Raw genomic sequence first — 13,465 nt, 5'->3', positions numbered from 1 at the left:
TGTGACCATAATTGGGCTGAGTTCTCCTTGAGCCCCAGACAGGGGACAGTTCTGTAGTTTTGTCCCTGCTTTCTCTGCTCAGAGATTTATAGGGATCTTTAGCCCATTCTCATGAAAATCTTCTAGATGACTGCCAGACAATAGGCTCAATTGAACAGCTAGGGAATGTTAAGTAGCGTTCCTAAAAAGAATTGAAAAAAGCATCTTGCAAAGTGACAGTGAAGCAGTGTGTGCATGCTCAGTCACTTCTGTCATGTCTGATTCTTTGCAACCCTATGCACTGTAGCCTGCCAGACTCCTCTGTCCATGGGATTCTCCAGACAAGAGTACTAGAGTGGATTGCCATGCCCTCCTCCAGATCTTCCCAACCCAAGGATCAAACCTGCATGTCTTATGTCTCCTGCATTGGCAGGTAGGTTCTTCAACTAGCGCCACCTGGGAAGCCCCGACATTGATGCAGACATGGGCCTAAATATTTTTTTAAGCTATAAGACCAAAATCAAACACAGCAAAATATTCTCTAAGCTGAATCTAAATCAAATGCATTTTTGCTCTGCTTTGTTTCAAGACCCTGTCTTGTGAATTTGACTCAGGAAGGATTCTGGCATCTCAGTTCCCCTTTCTCCCTCAGGGTATAAGCACCAGAGGAATGCGAGAGTGGATTCCAGTCACAACATCTGCCGGTGGGGGATTTGCTCTTTGCAGGTTGCCACATGATGTGCCACTTTTATGGGTCTCAACTCCAAGCATCGCCTGGTGCCTGCTGCGTGCATTTTCTAGGCAGCCTGGAGCATTTCTGATGGGCAATCTCTCAGGGTTTCTTTAAAACTTGCAGCCTGTTAAGTGGAAAAGTTTTCTAGTTGATTAAAAACAAGTTCTGAATCCAGTTTCCACAACTGTGTGTTTTGTGGTAACCATAGGAAAATGCAGTCAACAAGACTGAAATAGTCTTTGCTCTATTGAGAATACGATTTTGGCCCTTCACCTCCTGGTCTGTAAAGAACTCACCTAGATGGTCTCAGATTAACTTCAATTTAGGTGTGTGTGTGTGTGTTTTAGTTAAAATTCCCACTGGGTTCTTTTTCAATCTTCTCTGTCCCTTTGCTGAGCTTCTCATTTTGTTCTCCTGATTTGGTTAAATTATTTATCTGTTATTTTCTTGTAGCTCTCTGAGCATCTTTAGGAGAATTATTTTGCATTCTTTGTCAGGCAGTTCATGTATCTCCATTTCTTCGGTGTCAGTTACCAGAGGTTTACTGTGTTTCTTTGGAGGCAGCGTGTTTCTCTGATGCTTCATGATGCCCATAGCCTTGTGTGGATATCTATACATTTGAAGAAGTAATCATCTCTTTCCAACTTCATGGACTGACTTCTGTAAGGAAAGACCTTCACCTGTGAGAAGGGGCACACCAGAGTGTACGGTGACCCATCTAATGGTGCAGGTCTCTAAGTATGGGGGTTGTGAGGAGATGTGATAGCTTGACAGCTCAGGCCACAGCATCAACAACATCGTGGTCCCTGGAGAGGAGGGCAGAGGATCCACAGTGGCTGCAAGGGCTGTGGGAGTCCTCAGTGATGCCTTTAGAGGCTGGGGATCAGTGCAGGCAGTAGCAGTGGCTTGAGCCAGGAGTGTGCATACACTGGGTTGCAGGGTCAGCTGTCTGTAGGGTTGAGAGCCAGGGTTGGTAGCAAGGGTTAGGGCCAACCTTGGGTCAGGGCCCCTGGCTGTCAGCAAACACCCCTGTCGCTGCAGGATCTCCCCATGGGGTGTACACAGCAGCACAATCTGGTGAAGGGAGTTGGGCTGGGGGGGGCACAGGTCAGAGCTGGAGGAACTAGTTGCGGGAGAACCCCACAGTCCAGGCCAGTGTAGGAATCAGGCCCTGGCTGTCTATGTGCAGTCCTGTGCCTTAATGAAACTTTAAGAGCTGGCACTATCAGAAAGCCATTTCCGATGGGGAGCCACGACTGGCCCTGGTCTCTCACTCGTTTCTTGCCCCATTCTCTGCCTGAGCAGAAGCTGCTCACTGCTACCTGCACAGGGAACGTTCACGTCTGTAGAAACTAGCAAATTCTCTGTGCACTTCTCTCTCTCAGCGTATATGTGTTCAGGGAGCCAGGAATTTTACCACCTTTTGCAAGCCACAGGGAAACACAAGTTTTGGCAGCCAGAAGGGGGCCTTTGGAGATTCTCAAAATACAGACATCACAGAATGGCTGTGCCTCTCTTGATTTAATATTTGTTGAAATATTGATTAGTTCAGATCTCCTGCAAGATAGCAAGAATTTTCTAATAATTGAAAAAAAAATTTTGGGGCTGTATCACATGGCATTTGGGATTTTAGTTCCCCAGTCAGGGATCAAACCTGCACCCCCTGCATTGGAAGCACAGAAGCTTAACTGCTGGACCACCAGGGAAGTCCCAAGTTTCTATTAATTATATTAAGATCACATAGTTCCACGTATCTATTTGCTTACTACATCCAAAGAGTTAATGTTTAAAAGTTTGAAGAGGATTGCAAATGATTTCTTTAACAGCTGATTTAAGTTCTTCATTCCAGTCCCATACCATAAAAAATTACTTGCTAACATTTGGGTACTGACCAAGCTATAACAACTTATACCAGCTACAAGTTGAAGTTTTTTTTTTTTTGCCACAGCCCTATGAGGTAACCACTAATAGTAGACTCTTTTTACAGATGAGAAAACTGAGGCCCAGAAGGTTTACAAAATTTGCCAAAGGTAACACATTTAAGAAGTGTCAGAACCTCCTGCCTGACAAGCCCCTTACAGGATCCATAGCGTAGGAGGGCCACCTGGCTTTTTACTTTACCTAAATTTAGATATTTGACATTATCGCCACATGAGGTCATACAGTCATAGAAATGCACCAGAGAACTAAAAGAAGTCAGAACCACACTGTCCTCTATGGAAAGATAAGTGTAAATATACGTCTACATATATTTATTTATACACAGGATTATACATACACACATACATGTATACACACTGGATTATATTTCATTAGCACAAAGTTATATTACTTTTCATTTTTGAGTGTGCTGAAGTCTTTAGTTAGGTGAGCACAGACATTTTCAATATATTGTAGGTTCCATTACCCTGTTTTGATTTTGTATCAATAGTATACAGAAAGTCTCAACAGTGAAATTGGTCTGGCCATGTCTTAGCATTGAAGATATTCCAGTGAATAGAACTACAGGATTAGGAAGGCAATTTCATCACTTCTTTTGTGAGGAAATGGAGACACAGAGATGTTGAGTAACCTCCCCAAGCTCACACAGCTAGAAAGCCCTCCACTGACCGAGCAGTGAGCTCTGTCCTGCACCCACTGCTCTTGACCGCTGGCTCGTGCCTCCAAACTAGCCAGGAGAGGCTAAGTCGCACATGTGGGCATTGTTGTAGCAACATCCTAGAGGCCACGAAACGTTTATTTCACAACCAGTGACTCCTTCCCATGCATTCTTTTTTTTTTTTTTTTTTAAATATCTGGGAAGAATGGTTCCATTTCTTTAGAACTTTTCACATTTCAAAACCCTTTTAAAACGGAGAATCCATATTGAGCCCCCAGCCATCCTGGGAAGAAGGGTTGTATGCAGGCATTGCTTTTTCTATTTTTCAGACGGAGAAACAAAAGTCAAAAACTGTTACACACCTTTCTCAAGATAACACCACTAAACAGTGACAGAGCTGTGACTGTAATTTAGGGCTCCTGGCTTGGGACATGGCACGGAACCACGCCACTTTCCTGTCTAGCAGTATGTCTTACAGGAATTACAGATGGGAACAGCACAAGCATTTTTGTTCTCCTGATGCTATTCATAAACCATTCTCAAACCCAGTGTATTTTCACTGAAAGAAACTATTCTTCATGTGATCAACAACTTGGCAAAAAAGATAATTAGATCGTCTAACCGCTATTCATAAAGTAAACGCTATGTCAGGATAGATATTAAGCACTTTCAAAGTTCCTACCGTATTTCCTTTCAGGGGTGAGGTATAAGATATATTTAAATGAAGCTTAGTCTGGGAAACCAGCATATTGCAATTAAAAATGCAGCCCTTGTAGCCTTGCAATTCCTTGTCTAAAGTCCTTCAACAAAAGAGGGTATTTTAATTCAATAAATAAAAGACAGGCACTTCCAGCTTTCCTATGGGTGGAGTAGCTACTGCTTGCAGTTCGTACACGCACAACAGAGAAAATACACAAACAAATAGTATTTGATTTTTCTTGGCTACAGGCGATTTTCATCTTTCAAGAGACCGAAGGAAAAACAACCTTAGAACCTTACCACCAAAACTTCCAAATTTATTGCAACACAACGTAATGGCAAAATGCTATTTTCTTAGTGCTCACATTTTTGAATAACCACTATGGCCAAAAATGCCTGGTTTTATATTTACAATAAACCCAAAGAAAATCTTGAATTCCACTCTCAAAGCTGGGGATGGCAAAGATGCCGTGGGTTGTTCAGAGCAAACCATCGCGTCTAATTATTCAATCTTATCCTCTCTGTTTAACCTGAGCTTGAGGCATTTATTTCATGTTTATACTGGTTTAACACAAATCATGCTTGAAAGAGATTTCGTATCCTGTTTCCCTGTGTAAAGTTGGGCTACAATAGAAGACTTAACAATGCCGGCTGTTTCTTGGGCTTATCAGTTAAAGAAGCATTCAACCTAAGAAAATACTTCCAGTGTAAACAAGATACAAAATCACACATGTAGCCACATTCCTCCAAGATCTGTCTGAATAGAGAGAAGTATAGATCTATTCTAAATAATTTCTCTTTTAACTTAGCATCAAAATGCCCGTATCTGCTTTTCCTTCATTGTTATAAGCAATTTGTTCTGCTGCTATTATATTCCACATAGGAAGTAAGGTATAATACGGGGTAATAATAGATTTAAACGTACTTTAAAGTTCTGCACAAACATTATACTTTTCAACTTATTTTAACCACAATTAAGTTGGTTTAAAAGATACAGTGAAAATCTTGTTCTAATCTTAACCTCAGCACAATTTATTTAGAGTTGATATATGTATATTAGTTGTTTCTAAAGATGTCAATTACCATTCAATTCTCCTGAGACTGAAATTTGTATAGGCTGATTACTTGGTCAAGGGATGTATTCTAGTTTCTCAATGATAAAAATATTTTCATGTTTTTATAACAAGAAATGGAAAGCAAACTATCTAAATAACGTAGCAATTCATTAGAACATACCTTGTTTGAAGAAAGCAAATTTTTTTCAAAACTTTTCCACCACAGAGAACGGATATCCCTTTTTCCTTAAGCTTTTCTGCATCACAGATCCCATCCAAATTATTCTAAAGAAGAAACAAGAAGAGGTCCAAGCACCTTTTCTTTTCTGAGAGGAGCTAATCAAACATTCCTATCAAACTCTCAGCACTTTGAAAAGCACATTTTACACTACACACACACACACACACACAGACACACACACTCTCTCACACTCACACACACTGCTTCTCACACTGGTTTTAGTACTGAATTAGGCGGTCCTCTTTTAAATTTCCACTCCCACTTTTTTTTTTTTTCTTTTGGGGTAAGGATTTCTAAATATTCTTTCTAGCCCAAAGCACACATTTCCAGCAAGCAAATTCTACAATTAGAAATTCTAAAAAGTAGCAGAGAAGCACCTAGATAAGATGGAAAAATTTTAAGTATACTTTAAAATTGTCTCAAGCAGGGCAATTATATTTTCTCTTTCTTTTTCAAATGCTGGCAAACAGCTGGATTAGATTGTATAAAGAAATAAAACTGTACAAACACTACTGAGCTGGTTCTATTGGACTCTCACTTTTGGAGTAGAAATAATTTTCCTACATGTTAAAGCTGTTTTTTGGTTTAGTTCACTTTGGTCCTTTTTGTATTTTGGCAAGTTTAACGAAATGACTGTAGTCTATGCTGCTGGGAACAGGACAGAAGATAATAACAGTGGGAAGAAAAACCTGACTCGTGTTTCAAAAAAACAAATGATGGATAGCTCACAACGTAAGTGCAATCTGCAGGATTTTATTTATTTACATATTAGTGCCATCAATTAAATTGAAGGGATTCAGGCCCAAAACATACATGAGCATATCACAACATCTTAAAAACAGACCATAAAAAAGTACATCTGACACTCCTGGAGATTCAGATGTTTATCAGTCTGACAGCTTCTTCTCTTCAGCTAGGGTGGGAGGGAGCCCAGGGCCGGTCCTCTGCCTGCCTGGGACTGTGCACTCACCCAGCCCAGCCCAAGGAGGAGAATCTTCCCCACGAAGGACCCCTGGGGGTTGCTCCGGTTTGAATCTTTTCCCCTGTTTGGTTCTGCATTTTCTCAACCCTGGAGACTTCCCTGGCTACCCAGTGGCTAAGACTCTGCCCTTCCACTGCAAGGGGCATGGCTTTCATCCCTGGTCAGGAAACTAAGATCCCGCATGCTGCACAACGCAGCCAAAACATTAAAAAAAAAAAATTCTCGATTTTATTTCTTCTTTCTTAAAATCCTAGGTCCACTGGTGGTAAGGATGGTATTGCCACATGGAAGATGCCCTGTCCCATCCTTTGAGAAAAGGTTTGGATGAAAGGGCAGTCCAAATATAATTAATATTGATACTATTTATATTAGTGTTAATAGTGCTAATTACCATTTATGCAATACTTATGCTGGGAATGGTGATAAATCCTCTACATATATCAACTCATTTAATAGATAGAACAACCTACAGGGGTTGTTACCATTACTTTCACATTACAGATAAGAGAACGGAGGCTCAAAGAGATTAATTGACTTTCCCAGGGTCAGCTGGCTGGAAAGGTAAGAACTGAGGTTCAAATTCAAAGTTGGCTGACCCTTAGGCATTGTGCTGTGTTAGGGCTGAGAGCTTCTTTTCTTTCATTTGTTTAACTTGTTTTCTTATGGTGAATAAGGTGGAATGAAATGTAAACGTACTGAAAGCATAAGAAGAGATGCTCAAAGTGAAGTGGAAATTGAAAAACAATGTTTGTGGTGATGGAAAGATTTGGAAATACATAATGATCGGTGTACTCCGCTATGTGCATAATTAATGCTAATGAAATAATTAGCAAAATGGCAAAATTTTTGTTGTACGTATTTGCCACAATAATAAACAGTATTAAAAAAGAGAGAAATTCTCCTTTAAGATAAGCAATGAGATGTCACTTTTTAATGTTGATTAAATAATCTTGATTATTTTTTAAATGTCTCCAAGAGCTCAGGAAATTCTTTTCATTTCCCAGAGATTCAGTTCTCCTATTTTTTAAAATTTGTATTTGTTTTTTTTTTTAATTTAACTGAAGTATAGTTGAGGTACAGTGTTGTGTTAGTTTCAGATGTACCGCAAATTGAATCACTTTTATATATACCTGCGTCCTCTCTTAGGTTCTTTTCCCATATAGGCCATTGCAGAGTGCTGAGCAGAGTCCTCTGTGCTGGATAGTAGGTCCTTATTAATTACATACTTTATATATATTCAGTTCAGTTCAGTTCAGTCGCTCAGTCGTGTCCGACTCTTTGCGACCCCGTGAATCGCAGCACGCCAGCCTCCCTGTCCATCACCAACTCCCGTAGTAGTGTGTATATGTCAGTCCCGGTCTCCCAGTTTATCCCTCCCCTGCTTCTCCCCGGTAAGCATAAGTTTGGTTTCTACATCTGTGACTCTATTTCCGTTTTGTGAATAAGTTCATTTGTACCATTTTTTAGCTTACACATATAAGTGACATCATATAATATTTATCTTTCTCTATCTGACTTTCTTTACTCATCATGTCAATCTCTAGATACATGCATGTTGCTGCAAATGGCATTATTTCATTCTTTTTAATGACTAATATTCCATTGTATATATGTACCACATCTTTTCTTGTTTGTTTTTGTTTTTTTAAATTTTTTTCCCGATTATTTTTATTAGTTGGAGGCTAATTGCTTTACAATATTGTAGTGGTTTTGGCCATACATTGACATGAATCAGCCATGGATTTACATGTGTTCCCCATCCTGAATCCCCCTCCCACCTCTCTCCCCATCCCATCCCTCTGGGTCATCCCAGTGCACCAGCCCAGAGCACTTGTCTCATGCATCCAACCTGGACTGGCGATCTGTTTCACTGTACCACGTCTTCTTTATCCATTCCTCTGTCAATGGACATTTAGGTTGCTTCCATGTCCTGATTATTATAAATAGTGCTGCAATTAACACTGAGGTGCACGTATCTTTTCAAATTATGGTTTTCTTTGGATATATGCCTAGAAGAGGGATATGGTAGTTCTACTTTTAGTTTTTTAAGAATCCTCCATACTTTTCTCTGTAGTAGCTGTATACATTTGCATTCCCACCAACAGTGTAGGAGGTTTCCCTTTTCTCAAACCCTCTCTAGCAATATAGACTTTTTCATGATGGCCATTCTGACCAGTGTGAAGATACCTCATTTTAGTTTTGATTTGTATTACGCTAATAATTGGTGATGTTAAGCATCTTTTCATGTCCTTTTTGGCCATCTCTGGTGGCTCAATGATAAGAATCCACCTGCCAATACAAGAGATGCCGGTTTGATCCCTGGGTTGAGAAGATCCCCTTTGGAGAAGGAAATGGCAACCCACTCCAGTATTCTTGCCTGGGAAATCCCATGGACAGAGGAGCCTGGAAGGCTATAGTCCATGGTGTCGCAAAAGAGTTAGACAAAACTTAGCAACTAAACAATAGCAACAATGTCTTCTTCAGATAAATGTCTATTTAGATCTTCCATCCATTTGAAATACAACTTTTCATCAGATTGCCTAGAATTGGAAAGCTGGTAAATGCCTATGGCAGACATATGGTGACCCTGATGTGCTGTCTGTGCTGTGGACAAATGTGGTTATTCTACAGAGCCATCTAGACGTACTTACTCACATTACATATGTATCCTAGGACCCATGAAACTCCTTGTGGGATAGTCTTTGGTGAGCTTCTTGCACAGAATCATGAGAAATCCATCCCTAACAAATTAAGAGTTAAGTATGGGAGATACACAGTATGAAATATTTAGTAGCTGCTAGAAGCAAAGAGCCAGATGTGGGATTTGAACAATGATTCCCCACACCAGATCACCTAGGTCTGCCTGTTGGTTTTGGCACCTGTCATTTGGTAAGTAACCTAACATCTCTGTTTTTTAGTCTCTTCATCTGTAAAATGGGAAGAAAATAATAATAAAACATGTATCTCCAAGTTATGACAATTAAAAGAACTAATACTTATAGAGTTCTGGGATCTTGCCTCATGTGAAAGAAAAAATACTACTATTTGTGTTTTTTAAATAAATAAAATGGACAGCAACACTGATTTTAGCCAACGAGGCTAAAATCAAAGTGTTGGTGGGACTGATTCTAATCTAGAAGCTCTGGGAAAGACTCCACCAAATCAGGTTGTTGGTAGAATTCAGGTCCTTGCAGTTGTAGGGCTGAGGTTGCTGTGTTCTCGCTAGCTGTCAGCCAGGGGCTGCTCTTAACTACTAGAGGTCACCCCACTCCTCATCACATGGCTCCTTTCATCCTCAAACCAGTCATGGTGTGTTGAATCATTTTCACGCCTGAGTTCTCTCTGAGTTCCTCTTTTACAAGAAGCTGGAGAAAACGATTTTTAAAGAGCTCATGTGATTAGGTTAGGCCAACAGGGATAATTGTCTTATCTTAATGTCAATTGATTAGTAACTATAATTATATCCACAATCTTGCTTTGTCAGGCAACATAATATCATCATGCCCCAGGGGCAGAGATTGGGGTGGGGGGCATCTTGGAATTCTGCCTACCACAACTGTTAATCTTAAAACACATTATTCTTAGTAAAAGTAAGAAACAGATTGAGAAATATAATATAGTACTGGGATGGCTCAGACGGTAAAGAATCTGCCAGCAATTCAGGAAACCTGGGTTCAATCCCTGGGTCAGGAAGATCCCCTGGAGAAGGGAATAGCTACCCACTCCAGTGTTCTTGCCTGGGAAATCCCATGGACAGAGGAACCTGGTGGGCTACAGTCCATGGGGTTGTAATGAGTTGGACACAACCGAGCAACTAACACTTTCACTTTTCACTGAGATGGTTAACAATATGTCTCAACTTGACTGGGCCACCAGGTACCCAGATATTCAGGTCAGTTCAGTCACTCAGCCATGTCCAACTCTTTGCGATGCCATGGACTGTAGCATGCAAGGCTTCACTGTTCATCACCAACTCCTAGAGCCTACTCAAACTCATGTCCATCACATTGCTGATGCCATCCAACCATCTCACCCTCTGTTGTCCCCTTCACCTCCTGCCTTCAATCTTTCCCAGCATCAGGGTCTTTTCAAATGAGTCAGTTTGTCGCATCAGGTAGCCAAAGTATTGGAGTTTCAGCTTCAGCATCAGTCCTTCCAATGAATATTCAGGACTGATTTCCTTTAGGATGGACTGGTTCGATCTCCTTGCAGTCCATGGGACTCTCAAGAGTCTTCTCCAACACCACAGTTCAAAAGCATCAATTCATCAGTGCTCAGCTTTCTTTATAGTCCAGCTCTTACATCCCTACATGACTACTGGAAAAACCATAGCTTTGATTAGATGGAAATTTGTTGGCAAAGTAATGTCTTTGCTTTTTAACATGCTGTCTAGGTTGATCATAACTTTTCTTCCAAGGAGTAAGCGTCTTTTAATTTCATGGCTGCAATCACCATCTGCAGTGATTTTGGAGCCCCCAAAAATAAAGTCTGCCACTGTTTCCACTGTTTTCCCATCTGTTTGCCATGAAGTGATGGGACCAGATACCATGATCTTAGTTTTCTGAATGTTGAGTTTTAAGCCAACTTTTTCACTCTCCTCTTTCACTTTCATCAAGAAGCTCTTTAGTTCTTCTTCACTTTCTGCCATAAGGGTGCTATCATCTGTATATCTAAGGTTGCTGATATTTCTCCTGGCAATCTTGATTCCAGCTTGTGCTTCATCCAGCCCTGCATTTTGCATGATGTACTCTGCATATAAGTTAAATAAGCAGGGTGACAATATGCAACCTTGATGTACTCCTTTCCTGATTTGGAACCAGTCTGTTGTTCCATGTCCAGTTCTAACTGTTGCTTCCTGACCTGCATACAGATTTCCTAGGAGACAGCTCAGGTGGTCTGGTATTCCCATCTCTTTCAGAATTTTCCACAGTTTATTGTGATCCACACAGTCAAAGGCTTTGGATTAGTCAGTAAAGCAGAAATATATGTTTTTCTGGAACTCTCTTCCTTTTTTGATGATCCAGCAGGTGTTGGCAATTTGATTTCTGGTTCTTCTGCCTTTTCTAAATCCACCTTGAACATCTGGGGGTTAACAGTTTATGTACTGTTGAAGCCTGGCTTGGAAAATTTTGAGCATTACTTTGCTAGCATGTGAGATGAGTGCAATTTTGCAGTAGTTTGAGCATTCTTTGGCATTGCCTTTCTTTGGGATTGGAATGAAAATGGAACTTTTCCAGTCCTGTGGCCACTGCTGAGTTTTCCAAATTTGTTGGCATATTGAGTACAGCACTTTCACAGCGTCGTCTTTTAGGATTTGAAATAGCTCAACTGGAATTCCATCACCTCCACTAGTTTTGTTCATAGTGATGCCTCCCAAGGCCCTCTTGATTTCACATTCTAGGATGTCTGGCTCTAGGTGAGTGATCACATCATCATGATTATCTGGGTCGCGAAGATCTTTTTTGTATAGTTCTTCTGTGTATTCCTGCCACCTCTTCTTAATATCTTCTGCTTCTGTTAGGTCCATACTATTTCTGTCCTTCATTGTGCCCATCTTTGCATGAAATATTCCCTTGGTATCTCTAATTTTCTTGAAGAGTTCTCTAGTCCTTCCCATCGTATTGTTTTCCTCTATTTCTTTGCACTGATCACTGAGGAAGGCTTTCTTAACTCTCCTTGCTAATCTTTGGAACTCTGCATTTAAATGGATATATCGTTCCTTCTCTCTTTTGCTTTTCGCTTCTTTTCTTTCCACAGCTATTTGTAAGGCCTCATCAGACAGCCATTTTGCTTTTTTTCATTTCTTTTTCTTAGAGATGGTCTTGTTCCCTGTCTCCTGTACAATGTCATGAATCTCTCTCTATAGTTCTTAAGGCACTTTGTCTATCAGAGCTAATCACTTGAATCTGTTTGTCACTTCCACTGTATAATCGTAAGGGATTTGATTTCAGTCATACCTGAATGGTCTAGTGGTTTTCCCTACTTTTTTCAATTTAAGTCTGAATTTGGCAATAAGGTGTTCATGATCTGAACCACAGTCAGCTCCCGGTCTTGTTTTTGCTGACTATATAGAGCTTCTCCATCTTTGGCTGCAAAGAATATAATCAATCTGATTTCAGTATTGACCATCAGATGCTGTCCTTATGTAGAGTCCTCTTGTGTTGTTGGAAGAGGGTGTTTGCTATGACCAGTGCATTCTCTTGGCAAAACTCTGTTAGCCTTTGCCCTGCTTCATTCTGTACTCCAAGGTCAAATTTGCCTGTTACTCCAGGTGTTTCTTGATTTCCTACTTTTGCATTCCAGTCCCCTGTAATGAAAAAGACATCTTTTTTGGGTGTTAGTTCTAGAAGGTCTTGTGGGTCTTCATAGAACCATTCAACTTCAGCTTCTTAAGCATTACTTGTTGAGGCATATACCTGGATTACTGTGATATTGAATGGTTTGCCTTGAAAATGAACAGAGATCATTCTGTCATCCCCAAGATAGATGGTCATGGTGGAGAGTTCTGGTAAAACGTGGTCCACTGGAGAAGGGAATGGCAAACTGCTTCAGTATTCTTGCCTTGAGAACCCCATGAACAGTATGAAAAGGCAAAAAGATAGGACACTGAAAGATGAACTCCCCAGGTCAGTAGGTGTCCAATATGCTACTGGAGATCAGTGGAGAAATAACTCCAGAAAGAATGAAGACATAGAGCCAAAGCAAAAGCAACACCCAGTTGTGGATGTGACTGGTGATGGAAGTAAAGTCCGATGCTGTGAAGAGCAGTACTGCATAGGAACCTGGAATGTTAGGTCCATGAATCAAAGCAAATTGGAAGTGGTCAACAGAGATGGCAAGAGTGAACGTTGACATTTTAGCAATCAGCGAACTAAAATGGACTAGAATGGGTGAATTTAACTCAGATGACCATTCTATCTACTATTGTGGGCAAGAATCCCTTAGAAGAAATGGAGTAGCCATCATAGTCAACAAGAGTCCGAAATGCATTACTTGAATGCAATCTCAAAAACGACAGAATGGTCTCTGTTCATTTCCAAGGCAAACCATTGAGTATCACAGTAATACAAGTCTATGCCCCGACCCAGATATTAGATTAAACATTATTTCTGACCATGCTTGTGAGGATGCTTCTGGATAAGATTAATAATTGAATCAGTAGACTGAGTAAAGCAGA

The 13,465-nt window shown here is 40.5% G+C and overlaps 1 protein-coding gene across 2 annotated transcripts in view; it reads right to left on the bottom strand.

Moving 5' to 3' along the window:
• VIT (vitrin) overlaps window positions 1–5,520 on the bottom strand; it is a 118,293-nt gene extending 112,773 nt beyond the window's left edge. For both annotated transcript variants that reach the window (XM_043468322.1, XM_043468323.1), the window contains exon 1: window positions 5,247–5,520. The gene's annotated coding sequence lies outside the window, so the exon portion shown is untranslated. The remainder of the gene's footprint in view (window positions 1–5,246) is intronic.
• Window positions 5,521–13,465: the final 7,945 nt, after the last annotated feature.

The sequence above is a fragment of the Cervus canadensis genome, chromosome 5, assembly GCF_019320065.1.
Source record: "Cervus canadensis isolate Bull #8, Minnesota chromosome 5, ASM1932006v1, whole genome shotgun sequence".
NCBI lineage: Eukaryota > Metazoa > Chordata > Mammalia > Artiodactyla > Cervidae > Cervus > Cervus canadensis.
This window is presented reverse-complemented; position numbering and strand designations above follow the sequence as displayed.